Here is a 25,147-nt window from a genome sequence, read left to right on the forward strand (position 1 = left end):
CACTGCTGCTCTGACTCAGAAGAGTCACAGAAAACCACCAGGGAAAGCTGCCAGAGAACAAAAGCCCAAAAATACTGGTTCGCATTGTGCCCATCCCTATGCCCCCTCGCAGGGGACGGGGCAACTCTACCCAAACAAGGTTTCCTGAGTATCAGCATGGCAGGCCCCTCCCCCAGAAGGCAGGCTGAAAAATCAAGAAGCCCACATCCCTAAGGTCCCTATAAAACAAGTGCACATTGCTTGGGTCCTGGTCAATAATTTGGGCTCTGTACATCCCTGCAACCTCTCCTCATCAGAATGACAAGAAGGAGTAATCTCTAGCAAAGAAAGGAGACAGAGACTGTGGCCTCTGCCACAGAACTAATGGCTATGGATATAACCAAATTGTCAGAAATGGAGTTCAGAGGGGCGCCTGGGTGGCACAGCGGTTAAGCGTCTGCCTTCGGCTCAGGGCGCGATCCCAGTGTTATGGGATCGAGCCCCACATCAGGCTCCTCCGCTGGGAGCCTGCTTCTTCCTATCCCACTCCCCCTGCTTGTGTTCCCTCTCTCGCTGGCTGTCTCTATCTCTGTCAAATAAATAAATAAAATCTTAAAAAAAAAAGAAATGGAGTTCAGAGTAACAATAGTCAAGATGATGTGTAGGCTTGAAAAAAATATTAACAAAAATATTAACAAGAATATAGAATCTCTAAGGGTGGAAATGAGAGCGAATCTGGCAGAAATTAAAAATGCTATGGATCAAATGCAGTCTAAACTGGATGCTCTGATGGCCAAGGTAAATGAGGCAGAAGAATGAATTAATGAGTTGGAAGATGGGATCATAGAACAAAAGGAAAAAATGGAAACTTGGCTCAAAAAAATCCAATCTCAAGAATGTAGATTACAGGAGATTACTGACTCAATGAAACGTTCCAATGTCAGAATCATTGGGGGTGATTGAGGGGGTGGAGAAAGAGAGAGGTCTAGAAGAGTTATTTGAACAAACTGTACCTGAGAACTTCCCTAATCTGGTGAAGGAAACAAGCATTCAGGTCCAAGAGGCAGAGAGGACCCCTCCCAAGGTCAATGAGAACAGACCTACACCACGTTACATAATAGTACAATTCGCAAATCTTAGATCCAAGGATAAAACCTTGAAAGCAGCCAGGGGGAAGAGAATCCTCACCTACAGAGGGAGAAACATCAGAATAACATCAGACCTGTCAACAGAGACCTGGCAAGGCAGAAAAAGCTGGAAAGACATATTCAGAGCACTAGTGAGAAGAACATGCAGCCAAGGATCCTTTATCCAGCAAGGCTGTCATTCAGAATTGATGGAGAGACAACGACCTTCCAAGACCGACAGAAACAGAAAGAATATGTGACCACCAAGCCAGCCCTACAAGAAATATTAAGGGGGGGGGGTTCTATAAAAGTAAAAAGACCCCAAGAGTGATACAGAACAGAAATTTACAATCTATAGAAAGAAAGACTTCACAGGCAACATGATATCATTAAAATCATATCTCTCAATAATCACTCTCAATGTGAATGGCCTAAATGCTCCCATAAAATGCCACAGGGTTGCGGATTGGATAAAAAGGCATGAGCCATCCTTATGCTGTCTACAAGAGACTCATTTTGAACCTAAAGAGTACATCCAGACTGAAAGTGAAGGGATGGAGAACCATTTTTCATGCCAATGGACCTCAAAAGAAAGCTGGGGTAGCAATTCTCATATTAGACAGATTAGATTTTAAACTAAAGACTGTAGTTAGAGATGCAGAAGGACACTATATTATTCTTAAGGCATGTATCCAACAAGTGGATATGACAATTATAAAATCTATGCCCCCAACAGGGGAGCAGCTAGATTAACAAGACAACTCTTAACCAGAATAAAGAGACATCTAGATAATAATACGTTAATAGTAGGGGATGCAACACTCCGCTCTCAGCAATAGACAGATCACCTAAGCAGAAAATCAACGAAGAAACAAGAGCTTTGAATGACATACTGGACCAGATGGACCTCACAGATATATACAAAACACTACACCCCAGAACAACAGAATACTCATTCTTTTTGAATGCACATGGAACTTTCTCCAGAATAGACCATATACTGGGTCACAAAACAGGTTTCAACCAATACCAAAAGACTGAGATTATTCCCTGCATATTCTCAGACCACAATGCTTTGAAACTCGAACTCAATCACAAGGAAAAATTTGGAAGGAACTCAAACACTTGGAAACTAAGAACCATCCTGCTCAAGAATGAATGGGTAAACAATGGAATTAAAGAAGAGCTTAAGCAATTTATGGAAACCAATGAGAACAAAAACACATTGGTCCAAAACCTATGGGACACTGCAAAGGCAGTCCTAAGGGGAAAATACATAGCCATCCAAGCCTCATTCAAAAGAATAGAAAAATCTAAAATGCAGTTTTCATATTATCACCTCAAGAAGCTGGAGCTGGAACAGAACAGGCCTAACCCATGCACAAGAAGGCAGTTGATGAAGATTAGAGCAGAGAACAATGAATTAGAAACCAGGGGCACAGTAGAGCAGATCAACAAAACTAGAAGCTAGTTCTTTGAAAGAATAAATAAGTTTGATAAGCCACTAGCCAGACTTATTCAAAAGAATGAGAAAGGACCCAAATTAATAAAATTATGGATGAAAGGAGAGAGATCACAATCAGCACCAAGGAAATAGAAAGAATCATTAGAAACTATTAAAAACAACTATATGGCAATAAATTAAGCAAACTGGAAGAAATGGATGCCTTCCTGGAAATCTATAAACTACCAAGTCTGACACAGGAAGAAACTGATTAAACAGATCAATTAATTATGAAGAGATTGAAGCAGTGATCAAAAACCTCCCCAAAAACAAGAGTCCAGGGCCTGACAGATTCCCAGGGGAATTCTACCAAACTTTCAAAGAAGAAATAATACCTATTCTCCTGAAGCTGTTTCAAAAAATAGAAACAGAAGGAAAACTACCAAACTCATTCTACGAGGCCAGTATTACCTTGATCCCCAAACCAGGCAAAGACCCCAACAAAAAGGAGAATTACAGACCGATACCCCTGATGAATATGCATGCCAAATTCTCAACAAGATCCTAGCTAATAGGATCCAACAGTACATTAAAAGGATTATCTATCAAGACCGAGTGGGATTCATCCCTGGGATGCAAGGGTGGTTCAACATTCACAAATTGATCAGTGTGATAGATCATATCAACAAGAAAAGAGTCAAGAACCATATGATCCTGTCAATTGATGCAGAAAAAGCATTTGACAAAATACAGCATCCTTTCCTGATTAAAACCCTTCAGAGTGTAGGGATAGACGGTACACTCCTCAATTTCATAAAAACCATCTATGAAAAGCCTACAGCAAATATCAATCTCAATGGGGAAAACGTGAAAGCCTTTCCCTTAAGATCAGGAACACGACAAGGATGCCCACTCTCGCCATTATTGTTCAACATAGTACTAGAAGTCCTTGCAACAGCAATCAGACAACAAAAAGGAATAAAAGGTATTCAAATCAGCAAAGAAGAAGTCAAGCTGTTTCTCTTTGCAGATGACATGACACTCTATATGGAAAACCCCAAAGACTCTGCCCCCAAATTACTAGAACTCATAGAACAATTCAGTAATGTGGCAGGATACAAAATCAATGCTCAGAAATCAGTTGCATTTCTATACACGAACAATGAGACTGAAGAAAGAGAAATTAGGGAATCCATTCCATTTACAATAGCACCAAAAATCATACGATATCTCGGAATTAACTTAATCAGAGACGTAAAGGATCTATATTCTAGAAACTACAGATCACTCTTGAAAGACATTGATGAAGACACAAAAAGATGGAAAAATATTCCATGTTCATGGATCAGAAGAATAAACATAGTTAAAATGTCTATTCTACCCAGAGCAATCTACACTTTCAATGCCATCCCGATCAAAATACCAGTGACATTTTTTGAAGAACTGGAACAAACAGCCCTTAAATTTGAGTGGAATCAGAAAAGGCCCCAAATTGCCAAAGAAATATCAAAAAGGAAAAACAAATCTGGGGGCATCACGTTGCCTGATTTCAAGCTATACTACAAAGCTGTGATCACCAAGACAGCATGGTACTGGCAGAAAAACAGACACACAGACCAATGGAGCAGAATAGAGACTCCAAGAATAGAACCTTGGCTCTATTGTCAACTAATCTTTGACAAAGCAGGAAAAAACATCCAGTGGAAAAAAGACAGTTTCTTCAGTAAATGGTGCTGGGAAAATTGGACAGCTACATGCAAAAGAATGAAACTTGACAACTCTCTCACACCATACACAAAGATAAACTTGAAATGGATGAAAGACCTCGATGTGAAACAGGAATCCATCAAAATCACAGAGGAGAACATAGGCTGTAACCTCTTTGACACTGGCCACAGGAACTTTTTTCATGACACATCTCCAAGGGCATGAGAAACAATAGAAAAAATTAACTTGTGGGACTCTATCAAGATGAAAAGTTCTGCACAGCAAAGGAAACAGTCTTCAAAACAAAGAGGCAACCCACAGAATGGGAGAAGATATTTGTAAATGACACTACAGATAAAAGGCTGGTATCTAAGATCTATAAAGAACTTCTCAAACTCAATATATGAGAAACAAATAATCAAATAAAAAAATGGGCAGAAGATATGAACAGACACTTTTCTAATGAAGACATACAAATGGCTAACAGACACATGAAAAAATGTTCAACATCATTAACCATCAGGGAAATTCAAATCAAAACCATATTGAGATACCACCTTATGCCAGTTAGAATGGCAAAAATGGACAAGGCAAGAAACAACAAATGTTGGAGAGGATGTGGAGAAAGGGGATCCCTCTTACACTGTTGGTGGGAATGCAAGTTGGTACAGCCACTTTGGAAAACAGTGTGGAGGTCCCTTAAAAAGTTAAAAATAGAGCTACCCTATGATCCAGCCATTGCACTACTGGGTATTTACCCCAAAGATACAGACGTAGTGAAGAGAAGGGCCATATGCACCCCAATGTTCATAGCAGCATTGTCCACAATAGCTAAATTGTGGAAGGAGCCGAGATGCCCTTCAACAGATGATTGGATTAAGAAGATGTGGTCCATATATACGATGGAATATTACTCAGCCATCAGAAAGAACGATTACCCAACATTTGCAGCAACATGGACAGGACTGGAGGAGATTATGCTAAGTGAAATAAGTCAAGCAGAGAAAGACAATTATCATACGGTTTCACTCATTTATGGAACATAAGAAATAGCAGGGAGATTGGTAGGAGAAGGAAGGGAAGAATGAAGGGGGAGTAAACAGAAGGGGGAATGAACCACAAGAGACTATGGACTCTGGGAAACAAACTGAGGGCTTCAGAGGGAGGGGGGTGGGGGATTGGGATAGGCCAGTGATGGGTATTAAGGAGGGCATGTATTGCATGGAGCACTGGGTGTTATACGCAAACAATGAATCATGGAACTGTACATCAAAAACTGATGATGTACTGTATGGTGACTAACATAACATAATAAAAAATAAAAAAAAATAAAGATACACTGTTTTACATCCCAGTTATTAAAAAAATGTTATGGGGGTGAAAAATACTGCATGGGGAATATAGTCAATAATATTGTAATAACTTTGGGGGCATCTGGGTGGCTCAGTTTGGTGAGTGTCCAACTCTTGATTTTTGTTCAGGTCATGATCTTGGGGTGGTGAGATCGAGCCCTGCCATGGACTGCACACTCAGTGGAGAGTCTGCTGGAGATTCTCTCTCCCTCTGCCCCCCCACTCTCTCTCTAAAATAAATAAATAAATAAATAAATCTTTAAAGAAATATTGTAATAGCTTTGTATGGTGACAGGTGGTAACTACACTTATTTTGGCGAGCATTTCATAATGTACAAAACTGTTGAATCACTCACCATGTTATATACCTGAAACTAATATAATATTGTGTTAACTATATTTCAATAAAAAATGAAGTATCAGCTAATTTCTACTCTTTGATTAATTAACACCATTTGTAAAAATATAAGACAGTTTTATTAAACATGATATTCAGAACCTTCAACAATGCTGAAGAAACAAATTATTACTTTATTAATGGAATGCAAGGGGGCCTAAGAATAAACTTAAATATATTTGTCTGTGTGCACAGAAATTGTACGTAGTATTGCCTCACATATAATTATCTATCACAAAATCCTAGAGTTATAATGGATCTCCCTACAAATAATCCTCTCCCCACCACAAATCCTTTTAATGAGAGCATGTACAGCAAAAAACAATCCCCCTGTTCATTTCATCACAAAGAGTTGACTTCCTCACAAGAATTCTCATTCTATTGTTAAATAACGTCTAAGAAAATTCAATTTGTATCAATCATAACTTGTAATCTCTAGCCATTAGTTCTACTTCTAGATTTTGTGCTCTAATAAATAAGTCTTACCTCCTCTTTATTTGATGGCCCTTCAAATATTTGGAGAGAGCTACTAAATCCCCCATAATTTTTTTTTTAGAAGAAAGGAAATGATCTCAGTTCTTTTAATTATTCTGGTAATCCTTCCAAAAACTGACTCACAGAAGCGATCACAGTAGAGCAAATTACAGTGAATTTGTTATACCATTTCTTCTACGTATTATGTTTCTTTTTTTCCTTTGGAAAATTTTTTATTTTTTCATTTTTTTTTTAAATTTTTCATTATGTTCAGTTAGCCAACATATAGTACATCATAAGTTTTTGTTGTAGTGTTCAATGATTCATTAGTTGTGTATACCACCCAGTGCTCATCACAACACATGCTCTCCTTAATATCCATCACCCGGCCACCCCGTTCCCCCTCCTACCTCCCTTCTGTAACCCTCAGTTTGTTTTCCAGAGTCCAGAGTCTCTCACGGTTTGTCTCCCTCTCTGATTTCTTCCCATTCAGTTTTCCTTCCCTTCCCCTGTCGTCCTCTGCTCTAGTCCTTATATTCCACATATAAGTGGAACCATATGGTAATTGTCTTTCTCTGCTTGGCTTATTTCACTTAGCATAATCCCCTCCAGTTCTATCCAAATGGTGAGTATTCATCCTTTCTGATGACTGAGTAATATTCCATTGTATATATGTACCACATCTTCTTTATCCATTAGTCTGTTGAAGGACATCTTGGTTCCTTCCACAGTTTGGCTATGAACATTGGGGTGCATGTGCCCTTTCTTTTTACTACATCTGTATCTTTGGGGTAAATACCTAGTAGTGCAATCACTGGGTCTTAGGATAGCTCTATTTTTAATGTCTTGAGGAACGTCCATACTGGTTTCCAAAGTGGCTGTACCAGCTTGCATTCCCACCAACAGTGCAGGGATTTATTCCTGGGATGCAAGCGTGGTTCAAAATTCACAAATCAATCAATGTGAGAGAGCACATCAATAAAAGAAAAGATAAGAACCATATGATCCTCTCAATTGATGCAGAGAAAGCATTTGACAAAATACAGCATCCTTTCCTGATTAAAAAATACAGCATCCTTTCCTGATTAAAACTCTTCAATGTACAGGGATAGAGGGAACATACTTCAATATCATAAAAGCCATCTATGAGAAGCCCATGGATAATATCATTCTCGACAGGGAAAAACTGAGAGCTTTTCCCTTAAGGTTAGGAACATGACAAAGATGTCCATTCTCACCATTATTGTTCAACATAGTACTAGAAGTCCCAGCCTCAGCAATCAGACAACAAAAAGAAATAAAAGGCATTCAAATTGGCAAAGAAGAAGTCAAACTCTCTTTCTTCGCAAATGACATGATACTTTATGTGGAAGACTCAAAAGACTCCACCCTCAAGCTATTAGAACTCATATAGCAATTCAGCAACATGGCAGGATACAAAATCAATGCACAGAAATCAGTTGCATTTCTATACACTAATGATGTAATTGAAGAAAGAGAAATTAAGGAATCAATTCCATTTACAATAGCTCCAAAAACCACAAGATACCTAGGAATAAACCTAACCAAAGAGGGAAAGGATCTTTACTCTAGAAACTACAGAACACTTATGAAAGAAATTTAGGAAGACACAAAGAGATGAAAAAACATTCCATACTTATGGATTAGAAGAATAAACATCATTAAAATGTCTATGCTGCCCACAGCAATTTATACTTTCAATGCAATCCCTATCAAAATACCATTGACATTTTTTACAGAGCTGGAACTAACAATCCTAAAATTTGTATGGAACCAGAAAAGACCCCAAATTGCCAGGGGAATGTTGAAAAAGAAAACCAAAGCTGGGCCATCACAATGCCTGACTTCAAACTATATTACAAAGCAGTGGTCATCAAGACAGTATGGTTTTGGCACAAAAACAGTCACATAGATCAATGGAACAGAATAGAGACCCCAGAAATGGACCCTCAACTTAATGGTCAACTACTCTTTGACAAAGCTGGAAAGAATATCCAATGGAAAAAAGATAGTCTCTTCAATTAATGGTGCTGGAAAAACTGGACAGCCACATGCAGAAGAACAAAACTAGACCATTCTCTTATACCATACACAAAGATAAATATGTATTATATTTCAATGAATCCACTCTAAAGCTAATGTTATTTTATATTTATTTAGCTTTAGACTGTGGATGCATGTATTTTAACATTTGATGTATGTATATGCGGAGTATGCATTTTCAGAACCTGCATAATTATTTATTAAAATTATACTGCTTATGTTTGGAAAGCAAGTGGTTTATTCATTACTCTGTCAGTCTGCTCCAGCCTCAGACATTCTGCCACTTGTGCTTGTATTATATTACAGTTAAATTATCATGCAGACCTCTCAAAAAGTCCTTCAAAAGATGCAGATCAGAGATAAAGCTGACACATTAATCAGGTCATATAGCATACAACCATAAGAGGATTTTTTTTGCATCAGTGACATAAAGCATTTGTGAATACCAAAACACTCATACTATACTACTCTATGTCTCTGTTTGAATCCATTTATAATCCCCCTCAATAAATTAGTCTAAATTACTAAATAAATTAGTACTTCCTCTCCTTAAATCCCACAACTACCACATTTTTTTTTGAAATTTACATTCCTATTTCACAGGAAATGAAGTCTATTAGGTATGAATTTCCCTTATTTTCTGTTTTCCCATTCCCACGTTATAGTTACCCATATATCTTTATATGCTTTTCTATATCCTCCCAGTCACAATGGGAAAGGAAAAGAGGTTTTAAAAAAATAAATACAGTTTAAGGCTACTTGAACAAAATCTAGATCCTGATCCCTCAATGAGTAAATTCTCTCCTTTTCTCTCTGTTTCTCTTTCTGTCTCTCCCCCTTTGTCTCTTTTTCTCTCTAGTGTGTGTGTGTGTGTGTGTGTGTGCGTGTGCATGTGTGTGTATTTATAAACATCTCCTTCTCCTGCTCTGTTTACACATGGTACATTAAAAGAATCTGAGGCCTGAAGGCATTTTTTAAAGGAAGATATGTAAAATCAATTAGCTGGTAAGAAAAACCCAAATATTTGATCTTGCAAAGCCAACTGCTTTGAGATACTTCAAGGGGATCATGGGAAAGAAGAAAGTTTGCCTTAATTCTCAGAACCCCTTACCAAATTGCCAAGGTCAGTGGCCGCTTTTCAGGTTTTATCTTCCTTAACCCCTCTGAAAGTGTTTCTTCTTTGAAACCAAGTGTTTCTTTGACTCTGGGATCAATCTTGTATTTTATGTCACCTGGGAGAATGCTCTTCTTCAATTTAATTTTTCTTGGCTTGCTCCTTGTATATCATTTTTAAAGTGATCTTGAGTATCTGTGATGTAGTCTGTTATATCAAGGCTTATAATGACCCAGGGGAAAATTTATTTTTCTTAATTTGATTTCTTTGAGGACTTTTCATAGTCAACCTAAGGCATGCAATTCTCTTCTACACTTTCCTAGTTCCCATATTGCCCGCCTATGAATTATGAATGCCTTTGGTATTTATCCTTATTTCACCTGGATAAAAATGTCTCCCTGGTGAAGTGAGAAATGCTACAAAATGTGATTTATTTGGCTCCATGTTCTCCAGGGGATTGTTCTACCACTGTGTTTTGGATTATTTTGGATTCCACTGTGAGTTATAATAACAATTTATCTGTGAAATAAGCCATCGTATACCACAAAAGATTGACAGAATTGAGAAATGTTTTCCTTTGAAATAATAAAAAAACCATACAGAAGCACTGCAAAATCCATGAGGAATTCCTATTGACTTATTTAGAAATTCCAGTTACCTTAGGGATAGATAACTCAAATTTTTTTTTAAAAAAGTAAACCTTTCCCCAAGTGAATTCATTTGCATCACCGCTTCAGAGGTTTTATAAATTCATATGTATCCTCCTGGGAAGCCCCCAACCCTTAAAATAGTTTTAAGCATTTCTGTACACCGTTAATGCTGAGAACTTTGTCCTTTTAATGATTAACACAGAGCCACGAAATCTGGAAGGAGAAAAGAAAAATAATTGAGATCATCCAATAGGTAGCTAAAAGGGTAGAACAAGTCCATAAAAGGGTAGAGCTGATGACTGTGGATAAAATCCCTCAAGGAGGGAAGGTGTTGGAAACATTCTGAGAGCTACAAGAACATGATTAAAATTACGGCATCTGGCTTTAGGATAAAGGTGTTCCTGGTTTGACTAGCTCTCCTCCCCTGTACTCCTTATAAACCATGGTCATTTTACTTTATTATTTTATTTTAAGATTTTATTTATTTATTTGAGAGAGAGAGAGAGAGAGCACAAGCAGGTGGAGCGGCAGGCAGAGGGAGAGGGAGAAGCAGACTCCCCGCTGAGCAGAGAGCCTGATGTGGGGCTCGATTTCAGGATTCTGGGATCATGACCTGAGCTGAAGGCAGATGCTTAACCCACTGAACCACCCAGGTGCCCCTAAATACTGGTCATTTTAATAGAAGATCACTGAAGAGAAAACAAAATCAATAAAAAACAAAACTAAATAACAAGCATAACAAATATTGAAAAAAAAAAAAAAGAGCTCCAGCTAGAGAAAGGAGTGGGTTTGTGAGTCAACTCTTACTCTCTGGCTTGACGTAAGGGCCCCATGGAGTCCTTGAATTTCTTTTTTATGCCGCATTTGGGAGTATCTTCTAAGTTCCCTGCCTGTGGGCAGAGGTTAGAACACTATCTGAGATACAGAGATAGCCACAGGCTGGTCAGAAGCTTCACTGAGTTCTCTGTCCTTTAAGCCCTGAATTGTGCCCTGACTCTTAAAGGAGATTTACTTCCTTCTTATATCTCCCAGTCCTAACCATTTCCAATGGATAGGGGCAATAGTGAGGGTAGGAGAAAGGAGCTGGGACAATAGCAATGAGTTCTCCTCCTCCTTATTCGTTCTCAACTAGATAAGATACCTGGAATACTTGATTTTGATTTTAGTACTTTTACTATCCTCACAGCAACTCTGCTTGTAGAACTATCTCTGCCACCATTCCTCCCTCTCCCCAAACAGGCTGTGCTTTTGACCACAGGATTCCTGGTTTGGACTGCCCATGCTTTTTCTTTCTTTCTTTCTTTCTTTCTTTCTTTCTTTCTTTCTTTCTTTCTTTCTTTCTTTCTTTCTTTCTTTCTTTCTTTCTTTTTCTTTCTTTCTCCTTCCTTCCTTCCTTCCTTCCTTCCTTCCTTCCTTCCTTCCTTCCTTTCTTTCTTTCTTTCTTTCTTTCTTTCTTTCTTTCTTTCTTTCTTTCTTTCTTTCTTTCTTTCATCTTTCTTCTTTCCTTTATTCTAGACATCTCCTTCTCCTGTAGGAGGGAGAGGGAGAGTGACTTGTGTGGATCTGTTCCTGCTTTTACCCTAAAACCTTCCTCTTAGGCTTGATTTCTCCCTTCTCCTGCAAACTTTATGACTGGCAAGATACATCCATAACCAAAGCTATTCAGTAGGAAAATAAGCAGCAATATTCTCAAAAAGTGGGGTGTTGACCTTCACTTTTTTTTGACCTCTGTTTTAAAACCTGTCCCAGACAAAAAGAGCCCAGAACCATATGGACATGATTTGAATAAAGAAGATTCACCCATGAATTTGAGAGAGATAGCATCAGAGAACATGAAAACAATAGAGTCCAAATAAGTTTTGAATACGAGTGTGAGCTCTTATGTTTCCTGCAATTTCCATTAGTATCATTTAAAAAATTATTATCCTTTTAATTGAGTTTTTTCAAAGATCTTATTTATTTGAGAGAGAGAGAGAGTAGGAGAGAGAGAGAGAGAGAGAGAGAGAGCATGAGCACTAGAGTGGGGAGGGTCAGAGGGAGAAGCAGACTCCCTGGTGAGCAGGGAGCTAGATGTGGGACTCTATCCTGGGACTCCAGGATCATGACCTGAGCTGAAGGCAGATGCTCAACCAACTGAGCCACCCAGGCACCCATCTTTTTATCTGAGTTTTACTCAGCTCCTTCCCTTTATCTTCTCAAAGAATGATTTTCATTTGCTGCTCACACAGAAGTTATAAAACTTAAGACATAATTCCCTATGCCTGGAATTTCTTGGGCACCTCCAGTGTCATGGATTTTTCGCATGACACCAATAATTTCCAGGGATATTGTATCATCATCCATCAAAAGTTACCTGCTCCTTTATCCAGTTTCTCTTCAAGGGCCTAAAGAGAAAATTGAGCAGTACATGCCCATCCCTCCTTTCACCATCCTGACCTCAAACCTCTACCACATCAATAGAATCCATCTTCCTACTTAGATAATCCAAAAAGTTGAATACTTACAGAAGGGCATTAGAGGGTATAAAGAATAAAGCCTTGCATATTGGCTAACATATACATTTCCCTTATTCCTTAGAGACAAGAAATGGAGAAAGATCTGACAGGAGAACAATATATAATAGTTGGAATGGGTGTTTCTGTTGAGAAATCCTGGCATACTGTTATTGGAGAAGTGGAAATAGAGACTGGGAAGACAAATAAAATCTCCAGGGAAAGTATTTCTAGACTTAGCTCTAACAGAAGAGATCATTTGTGGAATAGTTCTGCTCTTGATCTGGATTTCTCCCCTCAGGTGTCCTTTCATTTTCTACTATACCCCCCCCCCACTCAGGTTGCAACCCAATTCCTTCTCTCAGGAAAAACTACCCCTTCTGTAGGAATAAGCTTTAGTTTTTGGTTTCTTTCTGTTTTCTAGAAAAGAAAGTTGTTTTTGGATTTCATCTGGATGGGCATTGACCTTTCCCTTTTCCCCAGTTCACAGGTTCCTGAAACAGAGGCCTCTAATTCATCTGGGTCTTGCAGTTCTAGATCAGTAAACCTACTATTTAGAGTTACAGATATGCTTGTTTCCATATGATTCACCTCTATAGTAAGCTTATCATATGAAAACTAGTGCTGATTATTACTGGAGATGATATAGTCTAATTTTACATATGGAGAAGATTATTTCTTCTACTGGCCCTCACTTCCCACCTCTAAATTATTGTGATTAGGAACATATGGGTATTTCCTATCTCACTTAAGACCTCAGGGAATCACTAAAACCATTACTGGATTGCTCTCAACTTGGATCAAATTCTTTTTCTTCTGGTCATACTGTTATAGAAAGGGTTAGCTAGCTAATCCATCTACTCAATTAACTTTCTCTCTTCCCTGATTGTCTGTGTTCTTAATCAAGTCAGGGATCATGCCTGTTTTCCTTATATATGTAACCTGGAGCATACACAAAATGACTAGAAAAACATGGGCACCCCATATATATTTGTTGCATTAATAAATAAATATAAGTGTTGGGCCAGCAAGACAAAAGCTATGTCACAGCTCAGGTAGTCCAACCCAGCTTATCATGGCTTGTGAATATACACAAAGAATGGCAGCCAATACCTGTAGTAATAAACTGTGTGGATTTGAGGGGAACACACCTTGGGCTAATCGATGAATCCTGTGGTATCAGTAATAAGTTGATTAAGGATGGCCACCTCTTAACCTTTCCTTAATATCAGAGAGGATATTAACATAATTAAAAGCCTGACATATCTGAACCATTTTTAAAAATTTTAAATGTAAAAGAAAAGGCAGCAATTAAGTTTGTCACATTCAAATAAGTCAACTAGTCTCTCTTTTTGCAAGTGTGAAGTCAGAGACCCCCAGAAAAATCATCTGTGCTTGTGAGCCAGCACCACAAGGAGTCTCACCAGGCCTCTTCTATTCCCTTAATTCCAGCACCTTTTAACATTGGTTTCATGTATGTGGTTTCCTTCTTATTTCTTCATTTCCAGTTTCTGCCTCACTGCTCAGAACTTTTAGACTCTTCAGTAGCAATTTATTTTCTTTAATCCTGGTTTTTCCACTTGATGATAGTGGCTCTATGCTTTATTGCCCATGGACCAATCTCATTCCTCTCCCACATATCAGGGCCCTATTTTCCCTGGAGTGCTCAGAATTTATTACCGTTGTTCAGAATCCATCACCTGGATTCATGGTTTTTAGGGGTACTCACTTGTCCCTGTTGTCATGGGTTGAAGTGAAATTCAAATGTGGACAGAAAAACAAAAGAACAAAATACAGCTGACCCCTGGGTCTGCTTATCTGCATTCTTCCCCCATAAATGAAGTACAGTACTGTAAAAGTATTTTCTCTTCATTTTGACTTTCTTTTTTTTTTTTTTTTAAAGATTTTATTTATTTATTTGACAGACAGAGACAGCCAGCGAGAGAGGGAACACAAGCAGGGGGAGTGGGAGAGGAAGAAGCAGGCTCCTAGCGGAGGAGCCTGATGTGGGGCTCGATCCCAGAACTCTGGGATCACGCCCTGAGCCGAAGGCAGACGCTTAACAACTGCACCACCCAGGCACCCCTCCTTATGACTTTCTTAATAACACCTTTTTTCCTCCAAGCTTTGCTTATTGTAAGAATACAGAATATAATACATATAACCTACAAAGCATGTGTTAGTCTACTGTTTGTATTATCAGTGAGGCTCTGGTCAACAGTAGGCTATTAATAGTTAAATTTTTGGAGAGTCAAAATTTACACTCAGTTTGGGAACTGCATGCCGGGCAGGGGTGGGTCAGCGCCTCAACCCCTGAGTTGTTCAAGGGTCAACTGTACTTTAGATCTGAGCCTATCTGCCTCATGTGCTCCCTGTGCTGCTAGAGTCACAGCTTCCGCTACCACAGTTCTGGGATAAACACTGCAAAAGTGACACCCATTTTCAGGAGATGCTATGATCTTTGGTGTGTGTGTGGGGGGGGGGAGTTGTAGGTAGGGAAAGGGTAGTAAGGATTCTTGACACTCTATTTTTCTCTTGTTGCTTTTGTTTTGTGTTGTGGTGGTGGCCAGAATGAGAGATCATTTCTCACCTCTCACGGGGCTGTTCTCTGTCCAAGCCCAGGGATGCTATTCACAGGCCTTGGCAGAAGTGATGAAATGAGGGGAAATATGTAAATATGTGATTATGCAAATAGGTTTGTTGGCAGAGAATAGGACATCATATGCACTCAAATGCTAAATTAGATGGCAGGGTGTCCTGAGCATGTCAGGAAATGAAGTAGTTTGAAGAAACACTGGAAATCTGAAGATACCATTGAGGAAAGTGGCAGATGAAAATGATTAGACAGTCACACAAGAAGGGATTCCCAAGAAATATCATGGACTTTAGCTAAAGTTTAATGCCATGAATTTAAAGAGATTTAGACTCAAACAATTATGAATATCTAGAGCAGTGATAAGAATTATAAAATAAAGTAGGATAGTGGCTGGAGTGTTCATTTATACAGAGGGTATGTGGCAAGAGAGTATAGGAAGGAGAAGCATAGAGAAGAACGGAAAACCACAACCGGCAGGTTATGATCCTTTCCATGCCTGGCCCCGAGCTTTTATTCCCAACCTTAATGCTTATTCCTTTGGTTTAGATTCCTGATCTTTTTCTGAAATCTGTTGTTATACATTTATGTATTTAAAGTGTGTGTGTGTGTGTGTGTCCAATAATGCACATGTAGTGAGCATTAAAAACATTTGCCCAGTGTATACTTTTTAATTTTTATTAATGTTGCAAGTATATTATAAAATACATTGCACATTTAGAGTCTTTATACACAGTAAGAAAAGTATAAGAATATAATGGCGTTGTGATGACCTTTTAAAAAGACCACTGATAGCAGAAAAATTCACTTTTAAAAAATTCTAACTTCTGTTGTGACAGAGAAATAGTTGATAGTTCTTTCTACGTGATTTCCTAGAAGATGTTTTCATTAGTCTACCTGACAAGAAAATACAGCTTGTCTTCTGTAGAATAATATCAGTAGGTAAGATTCAACAGTTTTTCTCTCCCTCTACATGTATATCATCTTCACATTCTCAGGGCTATCCATATGTGTGTGTGTGTGTGTGTGTGTGTTTTAAACCTCAAATGCTTTTGCTGTGAGAGGTACTGAATCTGTGTCTAGAACAAGTAAGCTATGTTAGGGAAGCAACTTTCCTATGTTCAATTAGACTTCTAAAAAGGAAGTCACAATAGGAAATTAATTCATTTTTCCATTAAACAACATCTTTAACTGGTGATAAAAACTGCTTCAAACCTAAACAATGTTTATGGAATGTGAACTTTATATAAATAATTTGTCATAAATATTTCCATCATGCTAATGTAATGTGACCAGAACTATATTGTTCTGGGGGGAAAATAGCCTTAAGAATTTCTTTTCTCTTTTGCTGGAATTAGCAATCAACCAACTGAGAACAAATGAATGAGAATACTAATGTATGCACCATAAAAATCAATCTTCAGAAATTTGTTCATGCCAGGTTATCAAGTCAAATGCTGTGTCCTGATAATTTTATGACCGTTAATAACAGCCCATAGTTAGGGATACCATGATAAACCTCATTAATTGTCATGCTTCAGGGTAAAAATTGATTTATTAGGGGGGAAGAAGAAATTATTTCCCATTAACAGACTTCAGTATTAGTTTTTTATTTTTTCCTGATTTAGCAGATTACTATATTTTATAAAACATGAAATGGGTTAGTATAGATAAAGGAAAAGTGAGCTTATCCCAAGTCCTCCCTCATCTTGGCCTCAGAAAGCAGAAAGACACGGCTTTGAATCAGAGCTTTAACAATTACTGGCTAACGTACTTTTGGGTAATTTATTTAGACTAAGTCTCAGATTTTTTCGCCTTTAAAATGCAGTTAGTAATAGTACTTATCTTATATGGTTATTATGAGAATTAGATGAGATAAGTAATTGAAAGTATTTAGTGCTGGGCCTGGCACACAGGAACCATTCAATAAATGTTCGTAATAATTAGCAATATTTTTATAATTATTATTGAAAAATGTCATACATATTGTTCTTCCATTAGGAAGTAACTACAAATCTGAAGATAATCAGCATCATTAAACAATATATTTAAATCTAACTTGCTGCAGAGTTTTATTAATGATTCGGCTGAAGGAAATTCAATTGCTCTTATTAGCATTTTCCCACTTGTAGCAGTACAATTACCATTTTATCCATCTGAAATGGTTTGATAATGTATCTTGCAACCCTCAATATTTTATAATGTTACCATTATTTTAATTAATAAATTCAAGACTTTGGACTCCATAACACAGACAAATTTAAAACCTAGATATTAGATTAAATTGCAGAGAATTTGTCCATTTCGAGTATAATTAAATTGAAATTATCCCAATTTATTCCATTTAGTGATGATATATGGAAGCTATCTCTGTTATATAATGTGATTTTATTTGAATATAACTTTAAAGATGTGTACTGGTAAGCAATCAATAAAACTTAAAATATTTCATGTCAATGACATACAAGGTCCTTCATGACCCACCTCCTTGCCTACTTTTCCAGGCTTGCAGCCTGTCACTCTGTAGATGAAGCTTATGCCACAGTGCTCACAGCTACATCCTGGTCCCCACATTCAGCTTTCAAATTCTGATCCAGCATAAGAAGTCCACCACCTTCTTCTTTTCCTGTATCCATCTCTGGTTCTTCTTATGCTATCCTTCAGGATTCAATTAATCTATCTTTTGCAAAATGAAAACTCCCACAGACAGCATTTTTTCCTCTCCAAGCAAACCAGAGATACTACTGCTGTTAAAAATATGTGAGGCAAATATCTACTGGAGTTTTTTGTTTGTTTGTTTCTTTTTTAAGTCTGCCTCTCTCAGTATTCTGAGGTCTTGAGGAGAGGAAATAGGTTTTGCTGGTTTCAACTGCCATCTTAGTGCTTGGCATGAAGTAAAAACATAATGAATAACTGTTTCATGAACAACTCATGAAAAAGGAGAAAAATGAATGACAGGATTTTTAAAAAAGATTTTATTTATTGATTTTAGAGAGAGAGAGAGCACAAGCAGGAGGAGGGGTAGATGGAGAGGGAGAAGCAGACTCCTTGCTGAGCGCAGCCCCAAGCGAGGCTCGATCCCAGGATCCTGAGATCATGATCTGAGCAGAAGCCAGATGCTTAACAAACTGAGCTACCCAGGCGCCCCATGAATGATAGGATTTTTGACTCTTTAATTACTTCAAGTTGCATTTGGTAGGTCTCTAGAGTAATACTAGATCCTTCAAATAAAGTAGATAAATTATTGTTTTCAAAAAAGAAGTTTCATAAACATAAATCAAATTGTGAAATGGTAGAGCTAACTCCAACTATGTCAATAAATGAGTTAAATGGATTGGAGGCTTCTGGTGGCTCAGTCAGTTGAACGAATGATTCTTAGTTTCAACTCAGGTCATGGTCTCAGGGTCATGGGATCAAGCCCTGCATTGGGCTCTGTGCTCAGCATGCAGTTTGTTTGGGGTTCTCTCCCTCTCTCTTTGCCCATCCCTACCCCCACCACCTCTCTCTCTAAAATAAAATAAAATAAAATAAAATAAAATAAAATAAAATAAAATAAAATAAAATAAAAATCTTTAAAAAATCTTAAATGAATTGAAGAAGAATAGTGGATCTCCACTAAGCTAGGGTAGGACTGTGTCCAATGGAAACTACAGAGCAAAGCTAAACCATTTTGTTGTTGTTGTTTTGTTTTGTGGGTAACATCCTTGGCTGAAGAGCATAGGCCGTGGATAATTTTCTCCTCAGGACTTTCAAGAATCATTCCAAACTGGGCAGGCTCTGTAGCTAGGCTAATGGCAATAAGTGGAGCAGGTGGCTCGGGCCTAGGCATGTTGCACAGACACCCTAGGTGTGTACTTTCTCTAGCATTAGCAGCAGAGACAGGGCTTCTTCTCTGAGGTGACTCTTCTCTCAGCTACTTCATGAATGAGGTCTCTAGCTTATTTTCATGGCCGCTTGTTCTGCTGGCACATGAGAAGACAATCTGGAAGCAAAGAGGACTACAAAGAGTGTCACTCAGTGGAATTCTTAGAGCTATCAGAAAAATTGTTTTCTCATATAGATGTGGACTCTGTACTGAGGTACCTGCTACTATTGATTGGTAAGGAGATGTGCAAGGGAACAGAATACTCCAATTACAGTAGTATGTCCCATAAGTTCTGGTTAGGGGGTTATTAGTGTATTAGAACATAAATGCCCTATGAGTTTTCAACTGTATGCTATGACTTATGACTGTATAATATAATCATAGTGTTTGGTTACAAGTTTATTTTTTTTATTTTTTATATGTTTTTTTATTATACTATGTTAGTCACCATACAGTACATCCCTGGTTTTTGATGCAAAGTTCGATGATTCCTTAGTTGCGTATAACACCCAGTGCACCATGCGATACGTGCCCTCCTTATCACCAGCCTATCCCATTCCCCCAACTCCCTCCCCTCTGAAGCCCTCAGTTTGTTTTGAATTTTTATAAATTTACATGATATTTGGGAAGACTTTGGTAGAAATAATCAATTTTTTTTTCTCTTTCCCTCCTCTTCTCTGCCTTAGGGGAGCTAATCTGTAGTGACCATATCAACTTTTGCTCTAATGTCTAATTAGGTTTCGCTATTGAGGACCCTGTGGAGGTTGATGGGGGGAAAAACAACTGAAGTCTGGGTATTTTTTCTTCTGATATCCTCCCTGTTGGGTTGTTGTAGGCTGGCTGCCTCCCTCTTGCAGTCCTTTCTCCAAGACTATTCAAAGTGCCCTCTCTCCATAGCTCTTGAATCTAAGGGTGGTAACAACCCCGCTCACTGTCCCTAGTCCCAGGAGAGGCTACAGTATTTCTTGCATTTTCCCTATATCCTCCTTATATCTTTACAACTAGTCCCTTTATTAAACCCTCCATGTATTACCATAATTTATGTTTGATCCATCCATTTTTCAACAGAACCACAATCAATACAAAGACAAATTAAGCAAGTTCTCTGTTCTCTACTCTTAGTACAATATATCCACATTGTGCATATGTGGTCCACATATAAGATATCAGCCAAACACTTGGCTGTGTTATCACATCCCAATTCCTATCAATCTATTGATCTATGATAAAAAATATCTTGTGATTTTTGTTTTCAGCTAATTTGAGCCTTATTATTTTTCTTTTTTAAAAATACATCTTTCCTATGTTTAGATGTGTAGGCTTTTAAAATAAGATTTTTCACTCCCAGAAATAAATTTCACTTGCAGAACCTATCATAGTGTTTGGAACATATTAGAACAATGTAAGTATTCACTGAGTATGTGAGTAAGTAAATATGAATGAATGAATGTGTGAATAAATGAATACATAAATAGCATCAATTAATTGTACATAGCTGTTTGTTGCCTTCAGTGTTTACAATATGTATTTATCTCCAGTTTTCTCATCCACTATCAATAGTGAAAAAAAAAGCAAGAAATGTTAAATGAAACAACCCAGAAACACTTATTGCCTTGTCGTAGAAGTACTCTAAAGTAATTAACCCTGCATGGAGAAGCTTGGGGCCCATTAAACTGAGAGTCAATTAGACTGGAGATCACTGAGACATAAATTACTCACTAGAGACTTGGATTGGGAAAAACTGAGTGGAAGGTAGTTGAATTTTGTTGTTCTATCTGCCTTGTTAGGCAAATATTCTGGGAAGAAATTCTAAGAGCAAAGGTGTTGGTAAACCTCATAGGACAAAAAGGGCTAGAAGGTGATAAGATTTATACTCTCTTTTGGCCTATTTATGTCATAATCATATTAGAGATGTCCTAAATTTTGAATCACACCTGCATTCTTGGATCACATACTATTTAGTCACTGTGCATTATTATTTTAAGGTTCTTTGGATTCTAGCTTGCTAGTATGAATTCATATTATTCAAATAAATCTACCTTAAATTTATAGCAAGTCTATGTTTTCCCCATTTTTAAGGAGTTCTTCCTTATGTTTTGCTATCAGCATTACACTAACATTGTAAAATATTCATATTTTGGCCCCGCATCACTTTATACAGCATAGGTGTCATATATTCTTTAACGCTTTGGAAGACATATCATGTAGACACATCTTCTCCTGGCACTTTTTCTGTGGTAGTTTGAAAAACACTTCATTCTCTTGCATAGTGAACCATCTTTCTAGATTACATGTTTTTTTAAGTTAATGCTGATAACAACTAGGGAAGTAGAAAATTTAAGAGTCATCTTTGAATTACCCTTTTCCTTGATCCTCCACATCTAAACCATTAGCAAGTCATGTTGATGCTACCATGTGTTAAATTCTTTCCACCTCCAACTGCTGTGTATAAGTCACGACCATATTTTTCATTTTCTGAAATATATCTAGGTTCGCTCTTCCATTCTTGTCTTCCTATAATACATTCCCTAATATGAATAAGATCATGTCCTTATCCTGTTTAAAATACTATACCGTTATTCTCAATATTTGCTGTCCCTCCCTGGTGCACTTACACATCATGCAACTAATTAAGCCAGGGGTGTAACTTGCCCTGGCCAATAAAATGTGGGCTAATAAAATGTAAGTGGAAGGAATATGTGCACTCCTGTGCAAAAGCTTAATGAACCCGCTCATGGTATACCTCTAAAATTTCCCTTATCCTTGCAAGATCTCACAGATAATCATTTGTTTGACTGAAGCTAGGCCACCTGCAGAACATAAGCTGTAAGTGTCTATAGAAAAAGTAAGAAGATATGTACACTAATTTAAGTTAATGGTCACTAGTGTGAGCTGGACCTAGGCATAATTTGTTGGTGACAGTAATTCATTGCTTCAGCATATTCTTTAAATGTTATTGTAGAACACACTGTGACCTATATAATCTTAGAGACAATATAGAAAATTAAGATATGTACAGTTTTTATATCAAATTTGGGGGAAAGCTTAATTAAGGACTTTCAAAAAATAGCAGCACAGTAACTTCTTGTCACAGATTCCAAGTGGTTTAAATATTGAAATAATAAAACAAGCCTACAAACAAATTTACAACAATTCTTCCTAATGGGGAAGGGGATCATTTATACTTCAGAAAGAGCTATAGAAACTGAATGGATGTAATTATACTATGAAATCTCTTAAGAATTTCTATTACTGGGGAATAAGCAGAGAAAAATTTAAAATTGTACACAAAGGAAGATATTGGATCACACCGAGAAAATAGCACTGGAATCTTCTTACCACTTTGAATATATAACATTTAAAAACATGAACAACAATACCAAAGCAAGCCAACAAACCAACAACAACAACAACAACAAAAAAAAACGCTTGGAAAAACCCAAGTATCCATCAACTAGTGAATGCAGTACGTACATATGATAAAATACTACCACCACCCAGCAATTAAAAGGAACAGACTGATACATGCAACAACATAAATAATTCTCAAAAATACTTCGTTAAGTGAAACAATCTGGACACAAAATTATATACTGTATGATTTTATTTAAATGAAATTCCAAAAAACCTAAAAACTATAGAGACAAGTATGTGTTTTCTTGAACTGAGTGTAGGAGTGAGGATTGATTATTATGCTGACATACGGAGACCTTTTGGGGTGATGGAAGTGTTCTAAAATGATCATGGTGATAGTTGCACGACTATCTAAATTTATTAAAACTTACTGAACTGTACACTTAAAATGGATAATTTTATAGTGTACAAAATAATTAAAACTCATACCTAACTGTGAGTTGTCAGGGATTATGCTGTAACAAACCCAAACACAAGTCAACAGGGGTGGGACAGTTTATTCCTAATGCATGCCAACTTCAGGAAGGAAGCCGGGGTGACTACTGTGTGTTGCCCTATTGCAGATTAATCTATGCAGAATGCCGAATATAGAAACCTAGTCATGGGTAAAATTATACACACACACACACACACACACACACACACACAACAGGCACAAATGCTCAGGTTACTCGTAACTCTGGTTCTCTCATAGCTACCATAAAGAAGCTAGATAACTAAATTGGTAATTACATTTGCATCAAATACTTATTAATGTGAAGCACTCTGAGCAAAAGATGCTAACAGCAACTGGGAGGGCATTGGAAAACAAAAACAAAAAATAAGACTAGAGAAATATTAATTGACTATACACACAGAGATGCATCATTAATAAATTTACATTATTCAAGATTCAATCAAATGAAAAATATACAAATTATAAAAAGAGTTTCTAGAATAATGACTTGTTAGTCATTGCTAACTTATTAGTACCAACATTCTCACAGGGGAAATAAAGTAATATCGTAAAAGCAAGCCTATTTGAATTTGAAAGCATAGTAAACAACAGAATAGAATGCAGCAGGAACTGGAGGGGCATCTACCATTCCAGGACAAAATGCTGCAGATGAGTGCTGTGTTTGTAACATTTTGGCAGAAGGTGCTCCCAATCAAATGTAGCTCTGAGGGCAGAAAGCCGAGGCTTACTGGTTGGAGGGTAGAGGACAGAATTAGGGACTAAAAGAGAAGGCAGAATAAATAGAATAAAATTCACTTAGGAACGTAATGGAATACAGACTCCTCACAAGTATCACTCATAATGCTCACTACCCAATCAGAATTCACTGGACATGCAAAAAAAAAAACCAAAAAAACCCAAAAACATAAAAAACGAGACCTATATTCTAGAAAAAAAGGCACTCACTAGAAATCAAAACAGATGGCAACCAGATATTGCCATTAAGAGAGAAAAATAGTAAAGCAATTATTATAAGTATATTCAAGATATTAAAAATTATATACATAACTCATAATTAGATGGAATTCTCAGCAGAAAAATAGAATAAAAAACCAAAGCCACAATTCTAGCAATGAAATTCTAATAACTGAAATAAAAATATTGACTGGATGGGTTTAATAACAACACATTACATACAGGGGGACAATACAGATGATGCTGACTTTGCACCAGAAACAATGGAGGCAGGGAGAAAAGAGAACACTGAATCATTATCATTTAAGTCCTGAAAATATTTTGAATAAAGACATCTTCAGTGAAACAAAAACAAGCCTCTTGCATTGTTGGTAGGAGTGCGAACTGGTGTAGCTACTCTGGAAAACAGTATGGAGGGTCCTCAAAAAGTTCAAAATAGAACTACCCTACCATCCAGCAATTGCACTACTGGGTATTTACCCAAAGGATACAAAAACACTGATGCTGAAGGGGCACAAGCACCCTGATGTTATAGCAGCACTATCAACAACAGCCAAATTATGGAAAGAGCCCAAATGTCCATTGACTGATGAATGGATGAAGAAGATGTGGTGTATATTATACAATGGAATATTACTCAGCCATCAAAAACAATGAAACCTTGCAATTTGTAATGATGTGGATGGAACGAGAGGGTATTATGCTGAGCTAAATAAGTCAGAGAAAGACAAATACCATATGATTTCACTCATGTAGAATTTAAGAAACAAAACAAATGAGCAAAGGGGGGAAAAAGAGAGAGAGAGAGGCAAACCAAGAAACAGACTTAACTACAGAGAACAAACTGGCGGTCACCAGAGTTGAGGAGGGTAGGGGGATGGGTGAAATAGGTGATGGGGATTAAGGAGGGCACCTGTGATGAGCACTGGGTGTTGTATGGAGGTGTTGAATCACAACAGTGCACACCTGAAACTAATATCCAGTTAACTAACCAGAATTTAAATAAATAAAATTTAAACTTAAAAAAATGAACGGAAGTGATGGTAGAAAATAAAAATAAATAA

This window comes from Ursus arctos, unplaced genomic scaffold (assembly GCF_023065955.2).
Source record: "Ursus arctos isolate Adak ecotype North America unplaced genomic scaffold, UrsArc2.0 scaffold_18, whole genome shotgun sequence".
NCBI lineage: Eukaryota > Metazoa > Chordata > Mammalia > Carnivora > Ursidae > Ursus > Ursus arctos.